The sequence below is a fragment of the Odontomachus brunneus genome, unplaced genomic scaffold (genome assembly GCF_010583005.1).
Source record: "Odontomachus brunneus isolate Ranch 3 - 2012 unplaced genomic scaffold, Obru_v1 Obru_scaffold_166, whole genome shotgun sequence".
NCBI lineage: Eukaryota > Metazoa > Arthropoda > Insecta > Hymenoptera > Formicidae > Odontomachus > Odontomachus brunneus.
Window position 1 is genome coordinate 370,177 of NW_022639616.1, and position 12,388 is coordinate 382,564.

The 12,388-nt window shown below is 43.1% G+C and overlaps 1 protein-coding gene across 1 annotated transcript in view; it reads right to left on the minus strand.

Annotated features, from left to right (window-relative positions):
• LOC116851141 (GATA-binding factor C-like) overlaps nt 1-12,173 on the minus strand; it is a 160,918-nt gene extending 148,745 nt beyond the window's left edge. The window contains exon 1 of the mRNA XM_032830249.1: nt 11,904-12,173. The gene's annotated coding sequence lies outside the window, so the exon portion shown is untranslated. The remainder of the gene's footprint in view (nt 1-11,903) is intronic.
• Between the last annotated feature and the right edge of the window lie 215 nt (nt 12,174-12,388).

Below are 12,388 nucleotides of genomic sequence, written 5' to 3' on the forward strand. Positions count from 1 at the left end.
CGTTTCCGAACATCTCTGAGCGTTATCTAGGAAAAGGAGAGTGTCGTGAACGTGAAGCTCACTCAGTGGTTTAGAGCAGTCACCCGGCGAGCGAAAGACCCGGGTTTGAGCCTAGCAAAACCGCGCTCTCGGTATTTTTCTCCCTTTGAAACGAAAAGATACGCAGATCTCGAACGCACGGCGTCCCGCCATCACTTAGTACGTCCTCTTCCTTCTTAGTCGTCTGTAGTAATCGCTTTGCAAAATATATCACAGAAGTGGCACTATGTTCGAACAACGGCCATTAAGTAGAAATATTCCAAGTATTTTGGGGCTGTTGAGGTCAAAGAATACAAAAAGGAGTGATTTCACTCCGGAAATATTTAGAACCGTTAATTTTTTTCGCACGTTGAAGGAAGGGAAGTTACATGAGACATCTCACGTCAATATGGAAAAGAATACTGTAAATCTGAAGAAAAATGTTAAGAGTGATTTTATGAAAAATGACATGTCACTTAGCAGACAAATTAACGGAAGAATGAAAGTAGGCAGATGGAATATTAGAATACGATGGCACACATGGAAAAAGAACTTGTTTGGGCTTGCGATTAAGCAAGTTTCTGATAAAATATAAACTAACCAGAAATGCCGACTAAAGATATCAGATTTGGTTTAAGTTAATATGACTCCTAACTAATTTGAACAGAATTCTGGTAAAATCAACCAAAATTCTCTGGTTCGTTTATATTTTACCTGAAATTGGTTAAATCAATTGTTGGTTGTTAAGTGATTAAACTAACTAAATTTTTTTTCGTGCAGGTGCATAAGAATATTAAGTCAACATTACTGCATAATTTTTAAGACTCTTGAAGACGGTTTATTTTTTTGGCCTTCAAACACAAATATTTAAACTTTTAACACAGAATATATATATGTATTACATGAATATTTACGTTTAAAGACCAAAACAACAAGAATGCTTAGAGTTAAGCACGATTCCGAATATTGGCTTGATATTTACTTTACATTTGGGAGATACGAGAAGCGACGGTTATCTTATCAAAGTAAAACACACTTAATGTATATTTTTACGATCAATAGCAATTCACGATATTGAACGTGTTACGACAAGAAAATACTATCGAGACGTAACACATAGGAGGTTAAGAAAGAGAAAACGAACGAAAGACATCGGTCTAAAACGCCGCCAAAATGTCACGACGAAAAAGTCATAGTTTGTAATTCGTCACGGTGATATTTTTAAATGACAAGTTTGCTCCACCTAGTCTAGACGTCGCTATATTGTGCATGACGTGTCGTGTCGCCTGGAGGCGTCGTCACGGATTTTGGAGTCGGATGAGTCGCGCAAGTCGACATCCGTATGTCCCATGCCGGATCGATTTTCGATGATATTCCGTTCACGCCGCGTGGGTCATGCGCGCTTCACGTTATCGAACAGTTTTGCTTATCACATATGCCTTATAATATTTATAAGACTGTAAAAATCATAATTGAAAAGGTGTAGAGTTTAAGATGTACTAAGAGAACGAAGCAAAAATTTTTGTTTCCAACCAATTATCGTCATAACGCATAGTTTAACACGTTTAAATTACCGCGTTTTTCACCCTGTCCCCGACGTTCCTCGGAGGGACGCGTGTTGTGCAGAGAGAGAGCCGCAGAAGTAAGGCGAGATCGCTGCCGATTGTCGCTCATTAGCGACACTAAATAAAACAGGCGGTGCGTATTTATATACCGGCGAATAATGCGCCGCGTCTCTTACGCTCTCTCCCATTCCTCTTCTCTGCTCCGCTCGCACTCTCTCTCTCTCTCTCTCTCTCTCTCTTATCCCGTGATATCCGTTAGAGCGGCGCGTATCTCGAGGCACCATCGGATTCTATGCTCGTCGTTTGTTAAGGGCGCGACAAGCGCCCGTTGTTGGCGAAGAGGAGTGCTCGCGCAATTACCGTTTGTAAATTAAACTGGGCAGGCGGACGGGGCGAACGCGCGGGGGTGGGAGGGCGAAGCGGACCAAGCGTGCCATTTGATAGCCGATACCAAGTGGATTTCCGGCAGCTCCTTCCCGAGGAGCGCGTCGAGCGGCGAGTGAATACGATTATCTTGCCTCGTTCGGCGGATAGTCGAGCCTGCCGCCGCCTGTGCGCGCCCCGTCGTCCGTATCCGAAGGAGATCGCCTAAACGGCCACTTATCTCGTTGTGCCGCGTCTCGGCCGCAGATAAGAGGGGCTACATCGTGGTTTTACATCGTGTCGGGGCGTGTCGAAGATCAACATCCGGCCCCGGCTCTTCTTTCCTCGTTTGTTCGAAATTGAAGTTTATCGATGCGCCCGTTGTCCGGCACTCTTATCTGTGCCCGAGGCGTGGTCACTCACTCGCTCGTTCTCTCTTTCATTTTCTCTCTCTCTCTCTCTCTCACTCTCTCTCTCTCTCGTTCTATCCTTCTCTCCTCGCTCTACCTCCGCATCTCCGCGTCTTTTGCAGATAACGCGAGGAGCACTACAGCCTCCTCCCCCTCTTCGCTCTCGCATCGTGTATCAATCTTGCTCGTATGTCGTGGTTGACGTTAAAGATAAATACCGAGATGAATTTCGAGGGCGACTTGAGCGTTTCTCCCGTGTAGACGGAATTAAAATAAGAAACAGTCGCATGAGAACAAACGCGTGAGAAAATTTGACCAAAAAACGGCCAAATTTCCTGCGTCTTTGCATCATTACGTGTAAGACCCTTAGCCCAGACAGGACAGCAGGAGAGTGGCTCCGAAGAACTCGTTGAAAAGGCGCCGAATAGACCTTTTCTCCCCCGCCTTTTGTTTCTATTATCTTATATCGAGGAATTTCAGCCTCGTTATTGACCAAATTTTTATTATTTTAGATATGATAAAACAGTTCGTTCGAAATACAAAACTAACCACTCAAGACACTTGTTCACTTTGGTTTATCTTAAAACCGAGAACAAAAAGACAAATGCATTTTCAACGAACAGAGCCCAATTCAGGACCCTTCGTCTCTTTTCAAGAGACCTTGCTCTAGTTAATGCTGAGCCTGCTTAACCTGACCTACTGTAACGCTCCAACCTGGAGAAAGTGATTCACCTGTCACACCTTCGAACCGCGTTGCATGATCTCACGTGGCCGGGATTAGGCGCTGATGCGGACGAGGATGAAGAAATGAGCCTGCTGTGCTTCTAGAAGCATAGCAAGCGAGCAAGGTGTACTATCGGATTAAGCTTAGGTATTTCTGAACGTAATTTTATCCTCTACTGGGGCGTTGCACCCCAGTGTCTTTAGAAGTCCAGACTCAAAAGTGTCGCAATGTCTTACGCGCCCATTGTCCGTCCCCTTTAGATCCCACTAGAGCAAAGAGCAGAAAAGAAAAGAAGAGGGAGACAAACGGCGAGGAGGAAAAGGAGAAGGGAAGACGAGTTGAAGACACCCCGCCAGCGCGCATCCCGAACTTCAGGTTACTTTAAGAAAACGGGAACGAGGTACTCGCTTGTTCTTCCTCTCACTCTCACTCTCTGTCTCTCCCTTGTACACTCCGGCGTGGATACTACGGTTTTACGACCGGTTCTTGATTTATGGATGGTGCGAACCCCGTAAAATGTAAAAAAGTATCTCGTGCACGTAAGCCCTCCTTTTCCGCGTTGCCTTTACCTTCATTCCATCTTTCTCATTCTATCCTTCGAGACCGCTTTTTCGAGGAATTGACGAGATCGAGAGAATCCTTATTTTGAGGACGTATATCCTTTTTTGGTCAAGCCACATTAATTCTAGATTGCCAATGTTAGCTATTTTAACTTCCCATATTTTGAATAAAATTTGTTGGACTGAGCAAAAAAAATTTTTAATTGATATTACTTTATTTTCTTTTTCTCTAAAAAATATTGAAAACGTGAAAGCAGTTTATAAATGAAAAAAAAAAAACAATTAAGGGAGTCAAAATGGCAATTGTCAATAATGGACTAATTACTATATGTGGAGAAAATTTCATAGTAAAAATTTCATACTACAAAATTTAGGAACCGAGGAAGAAAGTGCTGTTAAAAAATTTGCTATGTTTTTTGCGTTTTTAATATGTTCCTTAGCAAAGTGAAATTGACAAAAATGTATGTAAAGAAACTATATATATAATATTATCTCTGCGGGTGTAGCATTAGTAATTTAAGGTTGACTCGTATCTTCATCACGAGTCCCGATTATTCCGTGTAGGAATAACCAAATCACCCTCTTGATAGAAGGATGATTGGACGAGGTCGTGCTAAAAATCAACGACTTCCTCACTCTTTTAAAATGAATCAGTCAAATATCACTGAAAGCAGTGAATATACACCGATTTGCAGTTATAAGTATAGCACTGAAAGTGCTCAGTGCTATACTGATATCAGTGACTATTCACTGATTCACTTTAAGAGAGCAGCGACTATAAAGCGACGCCGAGAGGTGAGCAACGAGATAACTCTTGCCGAAACATATAAAAGTAATCGAGTCGCGTGACAGTCGCTATTGTCGCAACAGAGCGGCGCTCTTCCCCATTATTACCGCACCCGTGAAATCTCTTCGGAGCATCTTCACAATGATTAATGATCTCGGGAAGAACTCGAGATTTCGGGACACTTCTCGAGAGCGCTTATAGACGAGGTATTGTTGCACTTCTCCCGTCTACCGTCTTAAAAGCGGTATTGTCATCGTCGACTTGTCCGTCGATCGATTTCGGCCGCTGTAAATAACGATCCCCTCGATGCTACGCGTCCTTGTCGCTCGTAGCGGAGAATCGTCTCGTAGTTTTCCGAGAAATTAGGACATTACAACGGTGTAACACATCCCGAAATTTTACGACTCTCGCTCGTATTCCCGACTCGACCAGAAATTTATCCCACAGTACTGATCAGGTGGAACCCGATCAGTTAGATCAGTTAGTCTTCCTGACTTATGTATGCAATTAGCATTCATATCATTCTCCAAATTTATATGAAAATCTCTGAAAGAAGAATAGCGAAATGTTTCGTAACGATTTTCGTAATATTGAATGGAAAGTAAATCAGAAACAGGATTAGCTATATCATTATAGAAAACACATATTAGCGCATCATTGGGCTATATAACAGGGCGGTTTTCAAAATGTTCCTAGTGGGATTATTATTATGATTTTAATGTATATTAGATAATCCATGTAATAATGCAAATTTATCCACTAAATTGACTTCGAATGGGCAGAAATCGACCTAAATTTGACACTCTCCTTTCTAGTCGGGAATACGCGGCGCACTTATCTCACTTCCCTGCCGGCTGTCTGTTAGCGTCGCGTGCGTTTCGCGCTTGTTTTATTACTGTTTCACGCGCGAAACCCGCACGCGAATTCGTCAAAACCGCGAGACAACGATGTCGTCGCGCGCGACAGTTCAATTTAATGCGACTCCAACGGCTTCAGATTTTTTAAACATTAATTGAACGCGCGAGAGGGAGGAGGAGACGGAGGAGGAGAAGGAGGGGTGAAGCAGAGGTAAAGAGAGATGGAGAATCGGCCCGAAATGAGATGACGAAGAACGCGTCGCGGATAAAAATGCACGCAGGCGGCTTAATGGCTCATTTTTACGGCCGAACCGTGATTTTAATTCCGCGCGTCGCTGAGATTAATGGCCGTCAACGCGCTACGTAATAATCGTAATCGCGCGCGCGCGTGTAATTACGACGGGCGCAATTAACGGCGGACGCGTGACAGGGCCGGCACGCACGATGACGCCGTTCGTAAGTAATAACGGTGTTCGGAAGAGGCGCAGGAGAAACAGGGGCTTTCTCTTTGCACGAGTCCGCCGCTCCTTTCACCCTCCGTCATTCGAAGATCGGCCGAACTTTCGACCGATCTGTGGTTATACGGTAGCGCATTCCGTTCTAACAACTCGGATGCTCCAACGCACCCCGGAAGTCCGCCCTAATTTCTATCATTACGGCTCGATTTTTTTCCGAGGAGAAAAATCGCCTCGGGAGAAGAACAGGAACGGCGGAGAGGGAGAGGGGGGAGAAAGAGAGAGAGAGAGAGGCTCGTCGAGATCGAATCGATTCGCGCTCCTAATTGCGCTTGAGACGCTTCTCGTAGCCGCTGAAGCCAGCGGAAATTGATTGGATCTCGACGTCAGACGCTATTAATGACACGGCTAACGCGATCATTCCAAATCGAAGAAGCGGCGGCGATACGACTGATATACAATCGATCTTCCTCTTTCTCTCTTTTTACACGCAAAAGAATACATTACACTGTGTGCAATTTTGTGTCGAATATAACACATTTCACGTGTTTCAGTTTGTCCATTTCAATTCTCGCGTAAATTCAACGCAAAGCGAATGTGTAAACAAATAACACGAAAAGTATATCGAAAATTAATACAGAAATATAACACTTGGAGGGTATTGCGTTATTTTAACACTTTTAACGCAGAAATGGTGAATACGATAAACTCAACGTGGAATATTCAGAATAACAACGAAAACATATGTTAAATTAGCACACGGTTGTGTTGAAAATTTAACACAAATATTTCTACACGGCTACTTCAAACAAGAATAGTAAATTAAAATAAAAATTCAGTTTACTTACTACAAACGAGCTTTTTCATCGATAAAGGTCATGTAAAGAGAATACACTTTTCTTTTGAGTGTGTGATGATGAGCTTTTCTAAAATTCGTGATAAGCATACTTTGAGACTATTATCAAGAAAATATTCCTGGTGTGGTGGAGAACCATTACTTAAGAGAAGGAAAGCAAACCGAGTAATTGATTTTCTTAGCAGAGCGGAATGATATTTTTCTCTGTGTACCGACGCGATTTTTATCCCGCTCGTTCGTGTCGCGGAATTTCAGGTTTTCTATTCGATGGGATCGCCGGCCCCGGTGTTTGAAATTTATCTTATGAGAAAACGGTGATTCGGCGCCACGCGAGAAAACGGACTGTTCGAGCTTTTGGCGGCAGTGGTGCCGCACATGAAAATGACAACCGTGAATTAGGTGGTCGTAAAACAGTTCCAGGACAAGGAGCTCGTGTTCGATAACGAGGTAGGCGGGCCTTTCCCGTGTACGAAGAACACGAGAGATTCACGAAAATCGCCCTGCCTGTGAAAAACTATGACCGAGCCGTGGAAACCGGTTTTTTCTCTGCACGATTGCTTCCCCATCCCCGTTGCTTATGGCCCGACGAATAATTGCGGAATCACGATGCCCGGGTGCATCTTCTCACGGAAGTAAACCGCCGTCTTCGATTTCCTGCGCGGCACACGTGTGAATCGATCTCGCTGTGCAGTCTTAGAACGCAACGAGTGCTTCTATCTATGATAGCGAATGGAATCGAACGGTAAAAACAGAATTTTGTAAAAAAAAGTTTGATTAAAAACTGATCAAACCGGTGAGAAACTGACTAGTCTTACTGTCCAGTTACGCTCAAACTGGTCAAAAACTAACCAGTTATCAAAATTTCTTATTAGAAACTTATAACAACTAGCTGGAAATTGATAAATTTTCTACTCGAGTTAGAATTTCTTAGAGTGACGTCCAGGAATCACAAATCTTCCTTTGGAAGAATAATCGGGAGAAACCTTCTCGAGAAGTCACAGCTGAACGATATTTGGTCGCAAACGGCAAAAGTGCGAGACAAACGAGCGAGCGCAATTATTTGAGAACGCGCTTTAGTATCCTCGAGCCGTGCACACAGATGTCGATAAGGCAGATCGTGCGCGGCGCCCCTCTTCTCCTTCTTCTCACAAGGCACCGGCCACTCGACGAGCGATGACGAGGGTGAGAAAAGGTAACTCGAGTTTGCGAGCGGCTCGGCGCGCTTCGAGGAGACGCCTTTTCAGCGCGGCGCCTCACCGCCAGACGACTTTCGAACTTTCCTCATTGTCGGGTCACGAAACGCGATGACGTTTCCAACGGCGGGAGAGTTCGCGCTATTATCGGAGAGATACGCGAACCCGCCTGTAAATCACTGAGATAGATAGTCTCCGACTCTCCGCTTCGGTCAAGCGCTCCCGAACGTAACGCGGGAGAGAAATAAACTCGAGCCTTATCGCGCAAAAATTTCTTCAAAACTCCGTTATCTCTCGCGATTCCACGCACGACTATAGCGCGAAGAAAAGGGATTTTTCTTTCTTTTCTCCTTCTCTCTTTCTTCGATGTTGTCCCGCGACGGCTATCGATGTGAACCTCGCGCAACTTAATTAGAAAGATCCCGTTGGGAACGAGCTTTTAAGCCCATATTAATAGCTGTCACCTGAAGTTAGCCTCATGTGAAGCAAAACGGTTTAGATACAATGAACTTCAGAACGTAGTCGATGGTCCAATGAGAGAACTTGATTCTGACTAATTCATTCTGCTGTTGAACTTGTTGGATCGACTGCATTCTGAAGTTCATTGTGTCTAAACCGTTTTGCGACCTACTGTACTCAATTTTTTATTCAGAGTTAGTTCCAAGACTTCAGCTGAATTATATACGCTATACGTGACATTTATATCTACAATCGCGGTTCAACTGAGAAAAGCTCTTATCTAACTTTAAATTCAAATCTGAGTATTTCATCTAAAGAAAGTTTCAAATAACGACTGTAACGCTATACGAGCTTTTCAGGCGCTCAACTTAATTGAAGAAATCCCATTGGGCGAGCTTTTAGATCCGTACTTATAACTGTCACCAAAAACTGGTCTCACCTGCGAGATAGCTTTTTATTCAGAATTAGATCCAAGTTCTTCAGCTGAATTATGATGTATATGCCATTTATACCTGTAATCGCGCGATTTAACTGAGGGACTCTCATCTGACTTGAATTTTGAGTATCTCAATTGAGACGGCTTTCAGGTAATAACCATTAATACGGGTCCTGGTATCGCGCGCGGCACGAGAATTCGTTGACACATACGATCGAAGAACAAACGAACGAATGAGCGAGAGATTTCAGGCGGCGACGTAAAACCGGTGGCAGCGAAGGGACCGTTAAAACGATCCGCTCATTATGACACTCCAGGCCGGGCCGATAAGATCCGCTCGGGGCGATAGACGCGAATTTCGAAATTCCGACCGGCGTATTCGCGCAGGAGGAGTCCGTCTGTCCGTCCGTCCGTCCGTCCGTCCGTCCGTCCGTACGTTCACGTTGGCGAAAATTAATTGAAGGGCGTATTTATGCGTGCATTATGCAACACGGGGGATAAGACTTTCGGACGGGGCCCGCCGCGGCTAATTGAAACGCCAGTGCGCGCGAGATAAGCCCCATTGCGACGGAGAGTTATGAGACAATATTATGAGGCGCCGTACGTCAAGCCGAAATTAATTTCGGCCATCGCTTTGCCGCGGCCGGCCCGGCGGCCGCCCAACCAGATAGTGCTGAGTGCCTCTCTCTACGTCATTACGACGAAACCGTATCGTCCATGCTCTCGGACGTCTATGTCTCTTTCTCGATGTTATCCGCCGTTATTGAATTCAACGCTCGCTCGCTCGCTCGCTCGCTCGTTCGTTCGCGTGACGCCGGGAGAGCGTAATTTCCAACGAGACGTCCTGATAATGGAAGGACACACGACGCGCCAACAATACTCGTGTGAAATATCAACCCTGTTGTCCGCTCTTGTTTTTCTCTCTTCTCTTTTCTCTGCTTGTTCACTTGCGTATGCCTACGTGTAATTCAAAGTAGCCGCGTCTTTTCGAGGAGAATCCCGAGCCGAATCCTGCCCGACTCGAAATTTTTATCTCACTGTTCCATTTAACATTTATTTTGATACTTTGAAGCCTATATACAGAGTGTCCCGCCATTACCGCATTATCTCTTAAGAGCGGATTCCTGAAGTAATTTGAAGAAAAAAATCCTAATGCAAAAATGTCGAGGCTATAATACTTTTCAAATTATAAACGATTAAAGTTGACCAGTTATATTGGCTTGGTTTACATCGTGCACTTACGCGTACTAATTAATAGTAATTTTCTATTAGATAATCTTAATATCGACAATATATATAAACAATAGTATATTAAGCTGTAATAATACTCATCAACAAAACGTATTGTATTGATTGAATGCGCCGTTGATATGCATTGATTAAGATTATCTAATAGAAAGTTACTATTTAGTATGCGTATCAAGCGTACGATGTAAACCAAGTCATTGATTAAAATACGCGCGCTCAGGTACGGTACAACACACAATGCTACAGGTGCATAAGTGAGAATTTGCATAAGTATGAAATTAGTTGTAAATCTCTGAAAGAAACGTCAAATGTGTGACAGCTTATTAATTCTCATAAATATATTGTGTCATATTTTATTCATAACATTTTGACGAAATTGTTATTATTTACGATATGTTTATTTAAATGATAGTGAAGGCAGATTATTATTACATACGTTGTTGTATGTATGGAACTTCCGTATCAATTTTTGGAAAAGGGGCGACATGTGCACCTGTATCATTGTGTGTTGTACCTGAGCGCGCGTACTTTAGCCAGTATAATTGGACAAATTTATTCGTTTATAATTTGAAAAGTACACAATGGTACAAGTGCATGCACATAAGTGAGAATTTGCATAAGATATGAAATTAATTGTAAATCTCTGAAAGAAACGTCAAATGTGTGACAGCTTATTGATTCTCATAAATGTATTGTGTCATATTTTATTCATAACATTTTGACGAAATTGTTATTATTTGCGATATATTTATTTAAATGATAGAGAAGGCAGATTATTATTACATACGTTGTTGTTGTGAAAGTACGTACATGGAAAAGTACTTTCACGAAAATACGAAGTTGTATATGAAACTTCCGTATCAATTTTTGGAAAAGGGGCGACATGTGCACCTGTATCATTGTGTGTTGTACCATACCTGAGCGTGCGTACTTTAGCCAGTATAATTGGACAAATTTATTCGTTTATAATTTGAAAAGTACTAGAGCCTCAAAATTTTTGCATCAAGATTTTTTCATTCAAATTACCTCAGGATCTGTCCTTAAGAGATAACGCGATAGTGGCGGGACACCCTGTAGACCTCTTTTGAACATATTTAATTTTGATCTTGTTAGCTATGCCAGGAAGAGAAGGAAAGAGAGAGAGAGAGAGAGAGGGGGAGAGAGTGACCCTACTAGTGTATTACTCTTTAGAATTTACTATTGGCGTTTCCTATCACTTAGAGGTGTTAAATAGAACTTCAATTTTTGCAAGTGTATTAAACACACTCTGCTTCTTCAAAATATACAGTTGTTAGAAAATTCAGACTGAGACCTGTTTGTAAACCAGCGGCACACGGTGCTTGTTTTCGTGATGGATTGCTTGGTGGATGAAATACTCTGTTCTGATTGGTGCATTTCTGAAGATGGATGGAAATGCACCAATTAAAACAGAATATTTCCATCCAGCAAGCAAGCACGAAAACAAGCATCGTGTACTGCTGGCTTTAGATTGGAAATCTCGACTCAGATATCTCGACTCTCTTTATTTGCGCTAATTTCGTTAACATGTTGAATATCGTTTCATGGTTGCCGATAAGCCACGCTATAGTGTCACAGTGTTTCGCTCAATTACTTAAAAAAAGTAATTAATTGCGTTTAAAAAATCGCATTGTGTGACCGATAGAAAAAGTAGAAAGAGAATCTATGACACAAAGTAAGAGATATATATATTTGTCCTGAATTATAATATCTCGGATAAGAAAGAGGGATTTTCCTGTCAAATAAATAAATAATTAAATAATTCACTCTGTCTTAGACCATAGAAGGAGGAGGGCATACTAGGTGGCGGCGGGACGCCGTGCGTTCGAGATCTGCGTATCTTTTTCGTTCCAGAAAGAATTGTCTTTGATAATTTTCAATTACCGGTTAGACTTTTTGTGCAATCGGCGGGAATCAACGGCTAACGCGTCAAAAAATAAATTATTTAACACACCTGGAGATATTCGGCATATCGCTGGCCGTGTCCTGGCGTCCTGCCGTGTCCTGGCCTCTCGGCCCAGCATCCTATTCCTCTCCCGGCTACTCCCGGCTAGTTCATCGTGGCACTGACACTGACACTCGCGTGCGCGATACTGTTCCTTCGGAGATACGCGCGTTAATTAATAACGCGGCGAGAACCCGACGAAACGTTTTTGGATTCAACGAGAGTCACGATTAAATTGCTGATGATACACGTACTCCGCACCGCGCGTATGTGCGCGTCGCTCGTCGGCTCGAGACGTTATGACTCACGCGTAAACATACGCGACGCGCGACAATACCGAAACAATGGACAAAGACGATGTAAACACTCGCCCGTTAAGCGCCAATAATAATGACGTCGCGCAACAATGACGCGCTCGCTCGCGGTGATGAGATCAAACTATCAGAGAAACTATCAAAGAAAACTATTCCGGAACTTTGAAGGCGTTCTGACTT